This window comes from Phyllobates terribilis, unplaced genomic scaffold (assembly GCF_046119375.1).
Source record: "Phyllobates terribilis strain yellow unplaced genomic scaffold, ASM4611937v1 Scaffold_7__3_contigs__length_470593459, whole genome shotgun sequence".
NCBI lineage: Eukaryota > Metazoa > Chordata > Amphibia > Anura > Dendrobatidae > Phyllobates > Phyllobates terribilis.
In genome coordinates, this window is record NW_027362767.1 from 199,845,374 (window position 1) to 199,864,323 (window position 18,950).

Below are 18,950 nucleotides of genomic sequence, written 5' to 3' on the forward strand. Positions count from 1 at the left end.
ATAACTGCTCCTTCATCCAAATCCCACTGCCACCCTCCATTAGTGTGCCCTCTTTTGAAGTGCACTGTGTGTGCATCTACTCCCCCTCCAACCTCCAACTGGCTGTCATTTACCGCCCCCAGGACAAGCCACCACCTTCCTAGACCATTTCACCACCTGGCTACTTCATTTCCTTTCCACTGACATTCCCACTATCATCATGGGCGACTTCAACATCCCCATTGACACTTCTCTCTCAGCTGCCTCTAAGCTTCTATCCCTCACTTCCTCCTTCGGCCTTTCTCAATGGTCTTTCGCAGCCACTCACAAAGATGGCCACACTCTGGACCTCATCTTCACCCGCCTCTGTTCCCTGTCTAACCTCTCTAACTCACCCCTCTCTCTTTGTGACCACAACCTACTTACATTCTCTACCCTCTCCTGTCCACGGCAACAATCCCCACTCCACAAACTAGCATACCCTCGCAGAAATCTCAAACACCTTGACCTACACTCACTCTCTGAATCCCTCCTCCCTCTTACAGACATCAGTTCCTTACATGACGCAGATGTTGCTGCCATATTATATAACACCACAACAACAGCAGCTCTCAATTCGGTCGCCCCCTCACACATACCAAAGCTCGCACAATCAACAGGCAACCCTAGCACACCAGCCTAACCAAGGAACTGCGACGCCTCCAGGGTTGCTTCCACAAGTGCGGGTCCCAGAAAATTACCCGTGCCCTCCCCAGTGCACTTACTGGGAAGGACCGCCTAACCACAAACACGTGGACAGGTGAATATGGCCAGGGACGGAAGGGAGCCAGTCCACAGTAAAAAAAAAACAGCCATAGAGTGTCTGGAACCTTCCCGCACAATTTTCTTAGCCAGGGCTGCTTCTCGGCAGGGTTGGACGAGCCCACCAGAAAACCAAAGACACCTCCGGTGGGCCCTGCCTTCTTCATCAGGAGAGTTCATAGTGGCGAGGTGAGGTCGTGATGATGATAAAGGCCACCATCTCCTTAGCGTGCTGCTGGTACTTTTCTGTGGGAATCAACTTGACTCCAACCAGCCTGGAATATTTCCAGTGGTTTCGTATTGGCACTCAGTACCAGAAGCGAAGCCATCCACAATTTCCTTCTCAGGAATTTTATTTGGTAGACTGAGTGGCTGCCCAAATACATTAGTTTCTCACAAAGGAGCTGAAGATACTGAGTGGCAGTAGGTGAAAGTTTGTCCAGCATGTTAGATATCAGAGGGAGAACAGAGAGGGCAGCACAGTGGCTCAGAGATTAGCACTGAAGCCTTGCAGCATTGGGGTCCAGGATTCAAATCTCACCAAGGACAACATCCGCAAGGATTTTGTATGTTCTCCCCATGTTTGCGTGGGTTTCCCCCTCAGTAAGAAAGCAGCCATAGAGTGTCCAAGAACCTTCCCACAGACTTTTCTTAGCCAGGGCTGCTTCTCGGCAGGGTTGGACGGGCCCACTAAAGAACCAGAGAATCCTCCAGTGGGCCCTGGCTTCTCCTTCAGGAGAGTTCATAGTACTGAGGTGAGGTCTTGATGATGATAGAGGCCACCATCTGCTTAGTTTTCTGTTATTTGGAATGAAAGCGCAAGTATGCAGCCAGCCACCCACCCACAGGCCGCAATACTAAACTGCCACTTTTCTGGACAGCTGCTTGCAATTGAAATGTTGCCTTTTAGACTTGCGGAGGCGGAAGCTTTCCACAACCTCATGGCGGCAGCGGCTGGGTGTTCATACTCGGTCCCCAGCCACCAATATTTCTGCCTGGATCGTCTCCACCTTCCACAAGCGCGAGTCACAGAAAATTAGCCGTGCCCTCCCCAGTGCACTTAAGTGGGAAGGACCGCCTAACCACAAACACGTGGACAAGTGAATGTGGCCAGGGATGGTTCATCTCACTGACGCATTCCACTGGGTTAATATTGTGGAAGCCGGAAGCCAGTGGGACTCTGGGACGGAACACATCCTCCCGACGCAGAGGATTGCGGGCCCTGGGTCAATCAGTGTTACCCCTACATTCTGCAGCTCCTGCACCACCTCCTCCTCATCCTCTTCAGCCTCCATCTCCATCACTTGATTCATTTTTTCAGGACATATTCCAGATTATTTACTTAAACTTCGTGTGGGGCAATAACAATAAGAGGGACTGTATGCTTTGGAGACAAACCGCACACCATTGCAGAGTTGTTGAAAGTGTATCAGAGAACCTGGTGTCAGCTCTGAAGCTAGGCAAGCTCGCACATGTACCATGCCTGGCCCATGTGCTCAACTTAGTGGTTCTGCAGTTTCTCAAAATCTACATGGATCTGTCAGAGCTGCTTGTGAAAGTACGCCGTGTGTGTGCCCATTTCAGAAAGTCAGCTACAGCTTCCGCCACCCTGGCAGGGCTTCCAGCTTACCGACTGGTGTGCGATGTGACTACGTGTTGGAAATCAACGTTGCAGATGTTTGTTATGATTTTGAGCAGCAGAGAGCAGTTGTTGAGCACCAGCTTCAACACGTCTGTCGGCATTCAGGGCAGCCTTCGCATATAAGAGCTGATGAGTGGGCATGGATGTCTGACATCTGTGCCCTCCTCCAAAATTTTGAGGACTCCACCAAGATGGTGAGCGGTGATGACGCCATAATTAGCGCCACCATCCCGCTTCTCTGTCTACTGAAATGCGCACAATTAAAGAGGAGGCATTGCCTGTGGAGCAAGGAACTGTACAGGGTGATGATACCCAGCCCAACCTTATCTCAGCGTGGATTGGGTGATAATGAGGAGGAGGAGGATGAGAACATAGACAGTAATACTCTTGGTGAGAACAGGGAAGTCTTGGTTGTTGGCAGTCTGGTACACAAGGCCGACTTTATGTTCCCCTGCCTTTACCATGACCATTGCGTTGTACGCATTTTGGGCATTATAGAAAACTGGCACTGCACGAGAGAAATCTTGGAGACGGAGGTCTGAGGTTCTGATTAAGGAGGATGTCTGTCTTAGATCAGTCGCAGAACGGAGGGCGCAGGAGGGGTGATCACAGAAATGAGGGAAGAGATATAGGCCGGTGCAGAACTGTGGAGAGCTTGGTGGGTGAGAGAGATGAGTTTGCATTGTATTCTGTAGTGATTATTTAACCTAACCCATGCAATGACTGGCACAGGGTAGAGGCATCGGTGAAGTGGCTTGATAGAAATACGACCCTGGCTGCTGCATTCAGAAGGTATTGTAGAGGAGACAGTTTGTTTAGAGGGAGACCGATTAGAAGAGAGTTGCACTAGTGAATAAGAGTGACAGTAAGAGTTTTTGCAGTATCAAAGGTGAGAAAAGGTTGACTTCTGGAGAAGTTTTTAAGGTGCAGGTGACATGAGCGAGTGAGTTATTTTCCAAGTTGAATAAAGGAAAGTTGTGTGTCAAATATGACTCCAAGACAGCAGGCGTGTCGAGTGGGAGTTACAGGGGCAGCACCTAAAGGAAATTGCAAAGTCAGGTATAGGTAGGTTAGTAGAGGGAGGAAACCGAAGGAGTTCATTTTGGGAGATATTAAGTTCAGGCTCTTGTTGAAGAATTATAGCAAAAAAAAAATTCCCATCTGACAACGCTGGCGGCAGAGGTCACAGTCAGAAAGTTCATTGGACAACCAAGGAGTACAAGCAAGGAAGACACAAACCAGATGCGGCATAGGCAGGAGAACGCTGTCAAAGGTCTGAGACAGTTATCTCAGACCGTCCCAGCGCTCAGGGCCTGATACACGGGGTACTCTGACAAGGAGGGAAAAGTTTTGGAAGATGCAAGCTGGACACGTGGCATGAACTGTCTTTCTACGCCTTGGAGGTCCTGGCCGCTAGCGTTTTGTCAGAGAAAGTTTTTAGTGCCACCGGGGGCATTATAACTGATAAAACTGATAGGCGCATCCGCCTCTCAACTGAAAATGCTGACAAGCTGACTCTTATAGAAATGAACAAGGGCTGAATTGGGCCAGACTTCTCAACACCACCAGATGATAGCATCAAACATAAACTCAAATCCAGTGGTTATTTTTTTGGGGGTCTATTCCCATGTACCCCTTCACACCTAGACATGGATATAACCTTCAGGAATTGTTCTATTTTATGTCGCCCTCCTCCTTCTCCTCATCCTCCACAACCATATCACCAGGGAGACTGTGATGCAACACCCGCATAATTATTTTAAGGGTATTTCTGATTAGAGACAAGCAAATATTTCAATATTCGTTTCAGATTACAATAGCCATTTTTGCAATATTCGCCAATGTAATTGTCGAATATTCACCGAACATTGCCAAACGCCATTGGATTCAATGGGTGCCAAACCAAACGTATATACAACACCTTCAAATGGGACCAAAAGCTGCCAAAACACATCAATTTAGGGGCAGTCACCAGGAAAGTGCCATCAATTGACCCAGAGTACAAGTAGTATAATTATTATTATTCATTATTATAGCGCCATTCATTCCATTGCGCTTTACATGTGAAAAGAAGTCACTACCTGATATAAGAGCAGTGAGGACCCTGCCCGTGAGGGCGCACAAACAGTCTATAAGGGATGGGTGAGGATACAGTAGGTGAGGGTACAGGTGGTCATGCAGTAAAAGGAATGCACAGGAAAAATCTTAGATAAGAGGCTGTCTTTAGGACTGAGCGGCTACCTCTCTCTTGCTAATTAGCTCTCTGCCTGGGTGTATATATACCTGGTGTGTCTGAGAGGGAGTCACCGGCTATATCCATTTCTACTTGTGAAGCTTAGCAGGAGCTGTACTTCGTCCTCTCTGGAGCTTGAGGCCATGTGCTTATTTGGAGTTCATCTAAAGCTAAGCCATTTCCCCTGTTTTGTCTATAGAGTTTAGTGGAGGTTGACTAGTGCACATCTCCTTCCATCCCTAGCCGTAGCCATAGGCCAGGGAGAGTAGGGCAAGGCATGCATGCGGCGATTGCTGAGGAGGCAATATAGGGATGTTAGGGGAGACAGTGTGACACTAGACCAGACTAGGAAATGTCCACTTCCCCCTTTCCCTAGTGTCAGAGCTCCCTTTCCCTTTTCCCTCTGTGTTGCACTTAGTTTTTCCCACACCTGGCGTGACACCGGCGCTATACACACCTCTTACCTGTAACGGCTGGATGTGTTCTTCTGTCTGGAGCCAGACTGCGCAGGAGCATCGAGCATGCTCTGTCTATAGAGGCTTCGGACAGAAAGACACATCCTTGATTATATTATAGATGTCCCCCAATTCTGTTAATATCCCCCATCCTGGTATATATATCCCCCCCTTTTTATTATATGCGACCCCCTCATCCCCAATCCTGGTATGCATGGCTCCCTCATCCCCAATTCTGGTATGCATGGCCCCCTCATCCCCAATTTTGGTATGCATGGCCCCCTGATACCCAATCCTGGTATGCATGGCACACCTGATACAGAATCCTGGTATGCAAGGCACCCCTGATACCCAATCCTGGTATGCATGGTACCCCTGATACCCAATCCTGGTATGCATGGCCCCCTGATACCCAATCCTGGTATGCATGGCACCGCTGATATCCAATCCTGGTATGCATGGCACCCCTGATACCCAATCCTGGTATGCATGGCACCCCTGATACCCAATCCTGGTATGCATGGCACCCCTGATACCCAAACCTGGTATGCATGGCACCCCTGATACCCAATCCTGGTATGCATGGCACCCCTGATACCCAATCCTGGTATGCATGGCACCCCAGATACCCAATCCTGGTATGCATGGCCCCCTGATACCCAATCTTGGTATGCATGGCACACCTGATACAGAATCCTGGTATGCATGGCACCCCTGATACCCAATCCTGGTATGCATGGCACCCCTGATACCCAATCTTGGTATGCATGGCACCCCTGATATCCAATCTTGATAAGCATGGCACCCCTGATCCCCATCCTGGTATGCATGGCCCCTCATCCCCAATTCTGGTATGCATGGCCCCCTGATACCCAATCCTAGTATGCATGGCACCCCTGATACCCAATCCTGGTATGCATGGCACCCCTGATACCCAATCCTGGTATGCATGGCACCCCTGATACCCAATCCTGGTATGCATGGCACCCCTGATACCCAATCCTGGTATGCATGACACCCCTGATACCCATCCTGGTATGCATGGCACCCCTGATCCCTATCATCATATGCATGGCACCCCATCATCCCAATCCTGGTATGCATGGCACCCCTCATCCCAATCCTGGTATGCATGGCACCCCTCATTCCAATCTTGGTATGCATGGCACCCCTCATCCCATTACTGGTATGCATGGCACCCCTTATCCTGGTATGCATGACATCCCTCATCCCTTTCCTGGTATGCATGATACCCCCTCATCCCTATCCTGGTATGCATGGCACCCCTCATCACTATCCTGGTATGCATGGCACCCCTCATCCCTACCCTGGTATTCATGGTACCGCTCATCCCTATCCTGGTATGCATGGTATCACTCATCCCTATCCTGGTATGCATGGTACCCCATCCCTCATCCCTTGTATGCATGGCATACCTCATCCCTATCCTGGTATGCATGGTATCACCTCATCCCTATCCTGGTATACATGGTACCCCTCATCCCTATTCTGGTATGCATGGTACCCCTCATCCCTATCCTGACACGCATGGTACCCCCTCATCCCTATCCTGATATGCATGGTACCCCCTCATCCCTATCCTGGTATGAATGGCATCCTATCCCTCATCCTGGTATGCATGGTGCCCCCTCATCCCTATCCTGGCATGCATGGTACCCCTCATCCCTATCCTGGTATGCATAGTACCCTCTCATCCCTACCCTGGAATGCATGGTACCCCTCATCCCTATCCTGGTATGTATGGTACCCCCTCATCCCTATCCTGGTATGCATGGTACCCCTCATCTCTATCCTGGTATGCATGTACCCCTCATCCCTATCCTGGTATGCATGGCACCCCTCATCCCTATCCCGATATTCATGGTACCCCTCATCCCTATCCTGGTATGCATGGTATCACTCATCCCTATCCTGGTATGCATGGTGCCCCATCCCTCATCCCTTATATGCATGGCACCCCATCCTTCATCATGGTATGCATGGTACCCACTCATCCCTATCCTGGTATGCATGGTACCCCCCATCCCTATCCTGGTATGTATGGTACCACCTCATCCCTATCCTGGTATGCATGGTACCCCTCATCCCTATCCTGGTATGCATGGTACCCCCCATCCCTCATCCTGGTATGCATGGCTCCCCCTCATCCCTATCCTGGTATGCATGGTACCCCCTCATCCCTATTCTGGTATGCATGGTACTCCTCATCCCTATCCTGGTACACATGGTACCCCCTCATCCCTATCCTGATATGCATGTTACCCCCTCATCCCTATCCTGGTATGCATGGCACCCCATCCCTCATCCTGGTATGCATGGTATTCCCTCATCCCTATCCTGGTATGCATGGTACCCCTCATCCCTCTCCTGGTATGCATGGTACCCCTCATCCCTATCCTGGTACGTAGGGTACCCCCTCATCCCTATCCTGGTATGCATGGTACCCCTCATCCCTATCCTGGTATGCATGTGTAGCACCCCGAGGGCTCGGCTGCTACAGGGGTATTGCACCTCGAACCAGAGGTGTGGTATTCCACTCCCGGGTAAGGATGGAGTGTGGACTAGAACTCAGTTAGCTGCATGCACCACACACACCCCATTTCCGAGGAACAGACCAACGGTACTCCCACTAGAAAGATGTGCAGGTACGACAGCTTCTGTTCCTGGCTGGAGTGGGGAGGGGGAGGAAAACCCAGTGGTGTAGGAGCAGATAGGGGCGGGTTTCTGGGCATAGGAAGGAGCCCATTGGTTGCTAAGCACCTGGGCTCGGGTGTCAGAGGGAGTATAAAAGGTGGGCACCATCTTAGGAGTGAGTTCAGTTCAGTCAGACAGAAGAAGAGTGAGAAGAGGAGTGACAGGGAGCAGCAGCCCTGTCTGGGTGCTGCCCCTGGAGGGAGCAAGAGTGAAGAAGAAAGGAACAAGAAGCAAGGAAAGAATGAAACATAAGAAAAGGCCCAGAGACATGAAGCAAGAAGGAACCCGAACACGCTAGGAGTCAGCGGGTGAAGGGTTGGCAGATCAGGGTACCGGATCCCAAACTGGTGGAGGCCACTTATCCTCAGCCAGGAACCGGAGGACGTGGCCACGTCTTGGCGCGACCACTCACTACACTCACCACGAAGGCATGCCACATAGGGTCAGGGAGACCGGAGAAAGGTTTCGCCACCAGAAGGCCCGAGGAAGCTGGACATGGGTGGGTCCCTAGTGGGGACGGCCAGAGAAAGGAACGGGGAAAGGAGTTCAAGGTCACACTCTGGAATTGCCTGGGGGTTGGTCGAGCCCCGTACCTGGTGGACGCAGCATGGCTCGGGTCGTCATCACCTGCAGGACTGACGTTAATAACAACTGTGAGTAAAGCATTGAAAACTGCAATCAGTCTCTGTGTTCCATCGCACCACCAGCACCATAGGTACCGGGACGCTCTTACAATCACTCCCTTCACCCGCACCAGCTGCCCTGAGGCTATACCTCTCCCGTTGGGGGTTATACCACCATAGCTGCACATATATACCATCGGCCTCAGCGGACTGTTTTGCAGTGGCGGCCTTGCGACCGCAAATCAACGGGTGGCGTAGTCGGACACTAATACCATCATACCAATAACCAACACTTAGTTTGACCACCCTGGGCATGGACCGGGTCACCGCCACACGAAGACTACTACCCCCTTCGGATCCGGCTCCGGGTATCCCCCGCGCGCCCGCGCGCCGCACTACAGCACTGGCCCAGGGGGTGAGTGAACTTTGGCGTAGTCGGCAGGATTACGTGCCCGCAACCACCGGGTACTGCGTGCCTGAAAAAAGAGACTTTTATACTTACCTGTGGTTAAGTTTTCCGCCGTCCGGAGTCGTTTCCCGCCATCTGGAGCCGATTCCCGCCATCCGACGCCATCTTCTGCCTTCTTCCCGCCATCCGTGGAGTTTTCCCGCCATTGGACGCCATCTTGAGGGCGCCGCGCGGGAAGAAGAGGGGCGTGGACTCCGAAAGCCCGCGAGAACTGAAGCCCCGCCTCACGTCCGGACGTTGCGTAAGGTCCTGGAAGGAGCCCAGCAGACGCCGACGTCACAGGAGCGCGACCGAAGGTCCTCAACCCTGACGATCCACTGCGGAGCCGCGGCCTACGGAAGAGGATCATCGCGAGGTAGGCCGCGGTCCACTAGGGGGGAGGAGGATGTCGGATACGGAGGAGAGCTTCACTACCGCAGCAACCATCCAGCACCGCGTCCATCCCGAGAGGCAGCAGAAGCGGATCGGAGGCCGAGGACGACGCCGCGGGGGAGGCCGCAACGACAAGTAAGGGGAACGCCGTTTCTCCGGGCCCTGAGGCCGCGGACCTGCCCCTACCTCCCGCCGCGGAACCCGAAGCTCTGGGTGCCGCACCGCCCGCCGTGCCTCCATCACCAGCAGTTAGCCCTCCAGCAGCAAGCTCTGCAGCGGAGCCTCGCCCAGGACCGTGCTCCCCAACATCGGGCACGATCAGAAAGTCACCGGCCTGGTTGAAAGGCCGAGTGCACGCGGGCGCTGCACCCCAGCCGGGGCCCGTGGACCTCTCTTCACCCCCGCTGGAAGACGCTCGATTCGAGGGGGACCCCACTGGAGAAGACCTGATGGGGTTCACTCAGGAGACCCGGGCGGGCGCCGCCCGGCGCTATGGGACCTGCCGCCAACAACGGGCAACGGCTGAGCGGGAGCGGAGAGAGAGGAAAGTGAAGGAGGAGTGGCTCCACATTAAAAACGTGGAGCAGAAGACAAGGGCCCGCCAGGACCCCCCCCGTACAGCTCACGGTCCCCGAGTCACCGGGACTGTTGTTAAGTTTCACATGGCATGTGGCTGGGGCATCATCTAAGACCCGAAGACCATGAGCCAGGTGTTTGTAAACAGGAGCGACGTAGAGTCCCACCTACCGGAGGGGCACAGTGGACGGGACCTGGTGCCTGGAGATACCGTCACCTATACCAGGCATAAGGGAGTGAAGGGGTGGTACGCCCTTCATGTCCACCGGGTCAAGGAGGAGGAGGAGTTATCGTACCAGGAGGAGAAGAAAGAGGGCCCGGATGGGTCTGAACCTGAGGAAGAGGAAGGAGCATGTGGAGGACACCGTAAATCGTAAACGGTAAAAGAGGAGATGTAAATAGTTACCCGATCGGGTATAATGACTGTTGTGAGACTGTTTCCACAAAGAGTGTGGTCCCCGTTGGGACAGAAAGAGAACTGTTGCCTGTTTTGCCCTAATCCCTAACCTGACCGAGGACTGAGAGCGGTCATCCTTTCCCTCTACCTGGCTGAGGACTGACAGCGGCCAGATCCCAAGGAGTCAAGAATGTTGAAAATGTTTTATATGAAAGTTAATGTCTTATTTATGAGTGTACACTTTAAAATTTTTTGTAAGTTTGTAATTGTTTTGCTCTGTTTCAGCCCGAGGACGTGCTGTGATTTACCAGGGGGGAATGTAGCACCTCAAGGGCTCGGCTGCTACAGGGGTATTGCACCTCGAACCAGAGGTGTGGTATTCCACTCCCGGGTAAGGATGGAGTGTGGACTAGAACTCAGTTAGCTGCATGCACCACACACACCCCATTTCCGAGGAACAGACCAACGGTACTCCCACTAGAAAGATGTGCAGGTACGACAGCTTCTGTTCCTGGCTGGAGTGGGGAGGGGGAGGAAAACCCAGTGGTGTAGGAGCAGATAGGGGCGGGTTTCTGGGCATAGGAAGGAGCCCATTGGTTGCTAAGCACCTGGGCTCGGGTGTCAGAGGGAGTATAAAAGGTGGGCACCATCTTAGGAGTGAGTTCAGTTCAGTCAGACAGAAGAAGAGTGAGAAGAGGAGTGACAGGGAGCAGCAGCCCTGTCTGGGTGCTGCCCCTGGAGGGAGCAAGAGTGAAGAAGAAAGGAACAAGAAGCAAGGAAAGAATGAAACATAAGAAAAGGCCCAGAGACATGAAGCAAGAAGGAACCCGAACACGCTAGGAGTCAGCGGGTGAAGGGTTGGCAGATCAGGGTACCGGATCCCAAACTGGTGGAGGCCACTTATCCTCAGCCAGGAACCGGAGGACGTGGCCACGTCTTGGCGCGACCACTCACTACACTCACCACGAAGGCATGCCACATAGGGTCAGGGAGACCGGAGAAAGGTTTCGCCACCAGAAGGCCCGAGGAAGCTGGACATGGGTGGGTCCCTAGTGGGGACGGCCAGAGAAAGGAACGGGGAAAGGAGTTCAAGGTCACACTCTGGAATTGCCTGGGGGTTGGTCGAGCCCCGTACCTGGTGGACGCAGCATGGCTCGGGTCGTCATCACCTGCAGGACTGACGTTAATAACAACTGTGAGTAAAGCATTGAAAACTGCAATCAGTCTCTGTGTTTCATCGCACCACAAGCACCATAGGTACCGGGACGCTCTTACAATTACTCCCTTCACCCGCACCAGCTGCCCTGAGGCTATACCTCTCCCATTGGGGGTTATACCACCATAGCTGCACATATATACCATCGGCCTCAGCGGACTGTTTTGCAGTGGCGGCCTTGCGACCGCAAATCAACGGGTGGCGTAGTCGGACACTAATACCATCATACCAATAACCGCCACTTAGTTTGACCACCCTGGGCACGGACCGGGTCACCGCCACACGAAGACTACTACCCCCTTCGGATCCGGCTCCGGGTATCCCCCGCGCGCCGCACTACAGCACTGGCCCAGGGGGTGAGTCACATGTACCCCTCATCCCTATCCTGGTATGCATGGTATCACTCATCCCTATCCTGGTATGCATGGTACCCCATCCCTCATCCCTTATATGCATGACACCCCTCATCCCTTTCCTGGTATGCATGGTACCACCTCATCCCTATCCTGGTATGCATGGTACCCCTCATCCCTATCCTGGTATGCATGGTACCCCTCATCCCTATCCTGGTATGCATGGTACCCCTCATCCCTATCCTGGTATGCATAGTACCCCCTAATCCCTATCCTGGTATGCATGATGCCCCTCATCCCTATCCTGGTATGCATGTTACCCTTCATCCCTATCCTGGTATGTATGGTACCCCCTCATCCCTATCCTGATATGCATGTTACCCCTCATCCCTATCCTGGTATGTATGGTACCCCCTCATCCTATCCTGTCATGTATGGCACCCCTCATCGCTATCACGCTGCACACACACAAATAAATAAACACTTATACTCACCTTTCTTCCCTGTGCTCCAGCATTGTGGCCAGTTCTGCCGGAGGCCAGGGGAGGAGTGTCTCGCCTGAGTACGCGCGTGCCCATACTATGCTGTCTGGCGCCATTTTCTACACTGCAAATGTGTCTTCAGTAAAATGACGTTGGACAGCGCGCTATGTGCATGCGCCGATTTCGACGCCGCACTCCTGCATCCCAATCCTGGTATGCATGGTACCCCTCATCCCTATCCTGCTATGCACGGTACCCCTCATCCCTATCCTGGTTTGCACGGTACCCCTCATCCCTATCCTGGTATACATGGTACCCCCTAATCCCTATTCTGATATGCATGGTACCCCTCATCCCTATTCTGGTATACATGGTACAACCTCATCCTAATTATGGTATGCATGGTACCCCTAATCCCTATCTTGGTATGCATGGTACCCCCTCATCCCTATCCTGGTGTGCATGGTACCCCTCATCACTATCTTGGTATGCATGGTACCCCCTCATCCCTATCCTGGTATGCATGGTACCCCCCATCCCTATCCTGGTATGCATGGTACCCCCCATCCCTATCCTGGTATGCATGGTACCCCTCATCCCTATTCTGGTATGTATGGTACCCCCTAATCCCTATTCTGGTATACATGGTACCCCCTCATCCCTATCCTGGTATGCATGGTACCCCCCCATCCCTATCCTGGTATGCATGGTACCCCCTCATCCCTATCTTGGTATGCATGGTACCCCTCATCCCTATCCTGGTATGTATGGTACCCCCCAATCCCTATTCTGGTATACATGGTACCCCCTCATCCCTATTCTGGTATGCATGGTACCCCTCATCCCTATCTTAGTATGCATGGTACCCCCTCATCCCTATCCTGGTATGCATGGTACCCCTCAACCCTATCCTGGTATGTATGGTGCCCCCTCATCCCTATCCTGGTATGCATCGTACCCCTCATCCATATCCTGGTATGCATGGTACCCCGTCATTCCTATCCTGGTATGCATGTTACCCTTCATCCCTATCCTGGTATGTATGGTACCCCCTCATCCCTATCCAGGTTTGTATGGTACCCCCTCATCCCTATCCTGGTATGTATGGTACCCCCTCATCCCTGTCCTGACATGTATGGCAGCCCTCATCGCTATCACGCTGCACACACACAAAAAAATAAACACTTATACAAACCTTTCTTCCCTGTTCTCCAGCGTTGTGGCCCGTTCTGCCGGAGGCCGGGGGAGGAGTGTCGCGCTGGTTTACGCGTGTGCCCATACAGTGCTGTCTGGCGCCATTTTGTACACTGCAAATGTGTCTTCAGTAAAATGGCGTCAAACAGCGCGCTATGCGCATGCGCCGATTCCGACACCGCACTCCTGCGCCGGCCTCTGGTGAGAACAGAGGCGCCGTGGCAATGCTCCTCCAGGTCAGGTAAGTATGTCCTTATGGCGCCGGAGATACATTTAGTGTCTATGCATACCACGATCTCTGGCACCATACACACTCCTGTAACCTGTAATGGCTGGATGTGGTCTTCTTTCTGGAGCCAGACTGTGCAGGTGCATCGCGCCTGCGCAGTCGATATACGCTTTGGACAGAGGGACGCATCTAGCGTTATATTATGGATTCTTGCTGTTGTGTTGCTATGCAATAAGGTTTCCCTTTTAGAAGTTTGTTCTCCCTCTTTATCTGTGAGCCTCCCTAGCTCTGATGTCAGTAACCCCCCTTCATTTTCTTAATAATTCCCCAGTAATATCATCACACAATCCAGTAAGCCCATGGTTTACTGCCATTGATTGGTGCATATGCTGCTTTAGTGGGTCCGTCTTCTACAAGCTGGGTTGGAATTCTTAACATAAGGTTCTTCTCAGTGCTCATTAATTAACCCTACAGGATATACAAAATTGGTTTGGGCATACCAACCACCTCGAATAGTAAATTATTTTTTTGTGTTTCCCAATAACTACTTGTTACTTGCAAGGTGTCGCTCCCTCCCATCTCATACTTTATTTTACTGCTAAGTTGATGCAGTTTCTCTCTTTGATCATTGACCATACTAGATTAATACTTTTCCATGAAGCTTCAATGACACTTACTTTTTTTGTCTCAATATTTTTATGCAAGCTTACTTATTTAAAACTTTAGGTTGTTATTTGCATTGTTTACTAAATAAACAGACATTTGCTCTAAATATTTGTAGATATGCAGAGCCTATGCCCATTTCAAATTCCATATGTAGTGAAAATAATAAAAGAGTAAAAAAGTAACAAACAAGACAGGACTTAATATTTTTCCCTATTGTCATTTCTTTATTTCACATTGCACTCGTGTCCTTCAAAGAGGAGATCTTGTATTTTTTTAGTGTATAGAAAGCAAGTGGCGGCACAACGGAAATACTATTCTGAACACATAGATGCGCAGAATTAAGCAGATATATATTGTGTGGTCCTGTTCGGCACAGTGCGGACATGTCCAATATTGGCAAATATTACATATACCTTGCATATCACACCCACTGCAATTTCCCCATCCTTCCCCATGACTGTGTCTACATTTCTATACGCTATTTACCGTGCGCCTCCCTTTCTGTTTCCCTCCCTCGGCTTTACTTGTTTTTCCTCCTGCTTTTTCTCCACCTCCCAGTCTTTCTTTCTTCTCTCACACTAGCAAAAATTAATTCCCCCTCCCTCTGTCTGACTCTTTCCCTCTATGCCCTGAATGAATGGATGTTTCCACCATCTCTTTCCAATCCTCTCCTCCCCTTTTTTCTCTATACATCTCTCACCTCCCTCTCATCTGCACTGACTTCTTTCCTGTTTAACCAACCAGCGGCTGGACCCCCTTACCCTGCTGCAGCCATCAAACAGGTAACATACATCCATAGCTTGCATTCATGCCTTTATATATGTCTGATATGTGAACACAGCAGGTGCATACTCTAGAATGGAATTTTACTTAGGGCGTTCTATGTACAATATTTACAAACCATATATATATATATATATATATATATATTCAAAAAATGTGTGAATATATTTGCAAATATATTTTTCTTTTGCTCATTTTTGAGTATTCTGCATAGCCGATCCATATTTGCTACGTGTCTTCGAAGACTATTTTGTATGCTAGCTGCGTATCCGAGGCGTGAGGTATTATTTAACCCTTGAACTTCCAGATTACTGTGCACTGCAATTGGGCGCTCTGGAAAATTCATATTGAAAGGGTTTCTGACACTAGCAACCAAGGGATTCAGCAGCTGGGTTACTGCAAACAGATGCTAAAGCAGCAATAAGCATGGAGAACCTGGTCTGGAGAATGCAGATGTTATATTATGGCAATAAAGCATTCAGCTGAATTACTGCAAGAAGATGTGACGGACAAAAAAGGCACTTAGGAACTTGGCTGCTGCAAAGGAAATGGCCAGAGTTATTAAGGAGCTAGATGCAAAAAATATATCCATATGTTTATATTGGGGGTGTTTTACGCAATGTATCAGTGCTGAAAGTTTAATTGGAAGCTGTGTATGAATGGACATTTGAACATAGGCATCCTTGTTGTTAATGAATAGAATATCTATGTTGTTAATAAAAAAAATGTAACAGAACAGAAAAGAAATTAAAAGTAATGTGTTTATTCTAGGTGAACTAATGGATAATTCAATCTGTAATGTTAATGCTAATAAGGGTGGAGGTTATTAACCTACCAGAAAATTAAGAGGTCCTATGTCGCAAGTCATTTCTACCATCCTACAATAGATACAATGTTTTCATTATATTTAATATCAAGGAGGCATCCAAGGCAAAGTTATGATCATAGGTCTAGTTCTTTCCACACACAAGGACAGAGCACTGTGATTGTACCGAGGCTCACTGCAGTCATTCTCATTCAGTCTTCTATGTGCAAAAAATGGCTAAAACGAGAACAACAGGTTGCATTTCGATTTCATGGTTACATGCAACCCAACATCAAATGAGATTCTTCACAATAATATTCATTGTGTAACGTTTTCTTCTCTTCACAAAGCAGAGGTATTTATTGTGTGTGCATAATTACAGTGCTCCGATAGTGATGAATACTGCCTGAACACCGCACGGCTTCTTGGTCTGTGATGTGGTTGTGGTTCTATTCATAAGATCTGCCTCTAAAAAAGCCTTTTTCTTAGACATCAAACCAAGCTGTGAACTCTAATAATGCAAGGTGCACTCCGATAACGCAGGGTGCAAGGTGCACTCCAATAATGTAAGGTGCACTCCGATAACGCAGGGTGCAAGGTGCACTCCAATAATGCAAGGTGCACTCCGATAACGCAGGGTGCAAGGTGCACTCTAATAATGCAAGGTGCACTCCAATAATGCAAGGTGCACTCCGATAACGCAGGGTGCAAGGTGCACTCCGATAACGCAGGGTGCAAGATGCACTCTAATAATGCAAGGTGCACTCCAATAATGCAAGGTGCACTCCGATAACGCAGGGTGCAAGGTGCACTCCGATAACGCAGGGTGCAAGGTGCACTCCAATAATGCAAGGTGCACTCCAATAACGCAGGGCGCAAGGTGCACTCCAATAATGCAAGGTGCACTCCGATAACGCAGGGTGCAAGGTGCACTCTAATAATGCAAGGTGCACTCTGATAACGCAGGGTGCCAGGTGCACTCCAATAATGCAAGGTGCACTCTGATAGCGCAGGGTGCAAGGTGCACTCTAATAATGCAAGGTGCACTCTAATAATGCAAGGTGCACTCCGATAACGCAGGGTGCAAGGTGCACTCCAATAATGCAAGGTGCACTCCGATAACGCAGGGTGCAAGGTGCACTCTAATAATGCAAGTTGCACTCTGATAACGCAGGGTGCCAGGTGCACTCCAATAATGCAAGGTGCACTCTGATAACGCAGGGTGCAAGGTGCACTCTAATAATGCAAGGTGCACTCTAATAATGCAAGGTGCACTCCGATAACGCAGGGTGCAAGGTGCACTCTAATAATGCAAGGTGCACTCCAATAACACAGGGTGCAAGGTGCACTCCAATAATGCAAGCTGCACTCCGATAACGCAGGGTGCAAGGTGCACTCTAATAATGCAAGGTGCACTCCAATAATGAAAGGTGCACTCCGATAACGCAGGGTGCAAGGTGCACTCCAATAATGCAAGGTGCACTCCGATAACGCAGGGTGCAAGGTGCACTCCAATAATGAAAGGTGCACTCCGATAACGCCGGGTGCAAGGTGCACTCCAATAATGCAAGGTGCACTCCGATAACGCAGGGTGCAAGGTGCACTCCAATAATGAAAGGTGCACTCCGATAACGCCGGGTGCAAGGTGCACTCCAATAATGCAAGGTGCACTCCGATAACGCAGGGTGCAAGGTGCACTCTAATAATGCAAGGTGCACTCCAATAATGCAAGGTGCACTCCAATAACGCAGGGTGCAAGGTGCACTCTAATAATGCAGGGTGCAAGGTGCACTCTAATAATGCAAGGTGCACTCTAATAATGCAAGGTGCACTCCGATAGCGCAGGGTGCAAGGTGCACTCTAATAATGCAAGGTGCACTCCAATAACACAGGGTGCAAGGTGCACTCCAATAATGAAAGGTGCACTCCGATAACGCAGGGTGCAAGGTGCACTCCAATAATGCAAGGTGCACTCCGATAACGCAGGGTGCAAGGTGCACTCCAATAATGCAAGCTGCACTCCGATAACGCAGGGTGCAAGGTGCACTCCGATAACGCAGGGTGCAAGGTGCACTCCAATAATGCAAGGTGAACTCCGATAACGCAGGGTGCAAGGTGCACTCCAATAATGAAAGGTGCACTCCGATAACGCCGGGTGCAAGGTGCACTCCAATAATGCAAGGTGCACTCCGATAACGCAGGGTGCAAGGTGCACTCTAATAATGCAAGGTGCACTCCAATAATGCAAGGTGCACTCCGATAATGCAGGGTGCAAGGTGCACTCCAATAATGAAAGGTGCACTCCGATAACGCCGGGTGCAAGGTGCACTCCAATAATGCAAGGTGCACTCCGATAACGCAGGGTGCAAGGTGCACTCTAATAATGCAAGGTGCGCTCCAATAACGTAGGGTGCAAGGTGCACTCTAATAATGCAAGGTGCACTCCAATAATGCAAGGTGCACTCCAATAACGCAGGGTGCAAGGTGCACTCTAATAATGCAAGGTGCACTCTAATAATGCAAGGTGCACTCCGATAGCGCAGGGTGCAAGGTGCACTCTAATAATGCAAGGTGCACTCCAATAACACAGGGTGCAAGGTGCACTCCAATAATGAAAGGTGCACTCCGATAACACAGGGTGCAAGGTGCACTCCAATAATGCAAGGTGCACTCCGATAATGCAGGGTGCAAGGTGCACTGTAATAATGCAAGGTGCACTCCAATAACCCAGGGTGCAAGGTGCACTCTAATAATGCAAGGTGCACTCCAATAATGCAAGGTGCACTCCAATAATGAAAGTTGCACTCCAATAATGCAAGGTGCACTCTAATAATGCAAGGTGCACTCCAATAACCCAGGGTGCAAGGTGCACTCTAATAATGCAAGGTGCACTCCAATAATGCAAGGTGCACTCCAATAATGCAAGTTGCACTCCAATAACGCAAGGTGCACTCTAATAA

The 18,950-nt window shown here is 50.3% G+C and overlaps 1 protein-coding gene across 1 annotated transcript in view; it reads left to right on the forward strand.

Annotated features, from left to right (window-relative positions):
- Positions 1-15,039: 15,039 nt before the first annotated feature.
- The window catches only part of FRMPD3 (FERM and PDZ domain containing 3), a 409,804-nt gene continuing 405,893 nt past the window's right edge, over positions 15,040-18,950 (forward strand). Inside the window, exon 1 of the mRNA XM_073639657.1 lies at positions 15,040-15,184. The gene's annotated coding sequence lies outside the window, so the exon portion shown is untranslated. The remainder of the gene's footprint in view (positions 15,185-18,950) is intronic.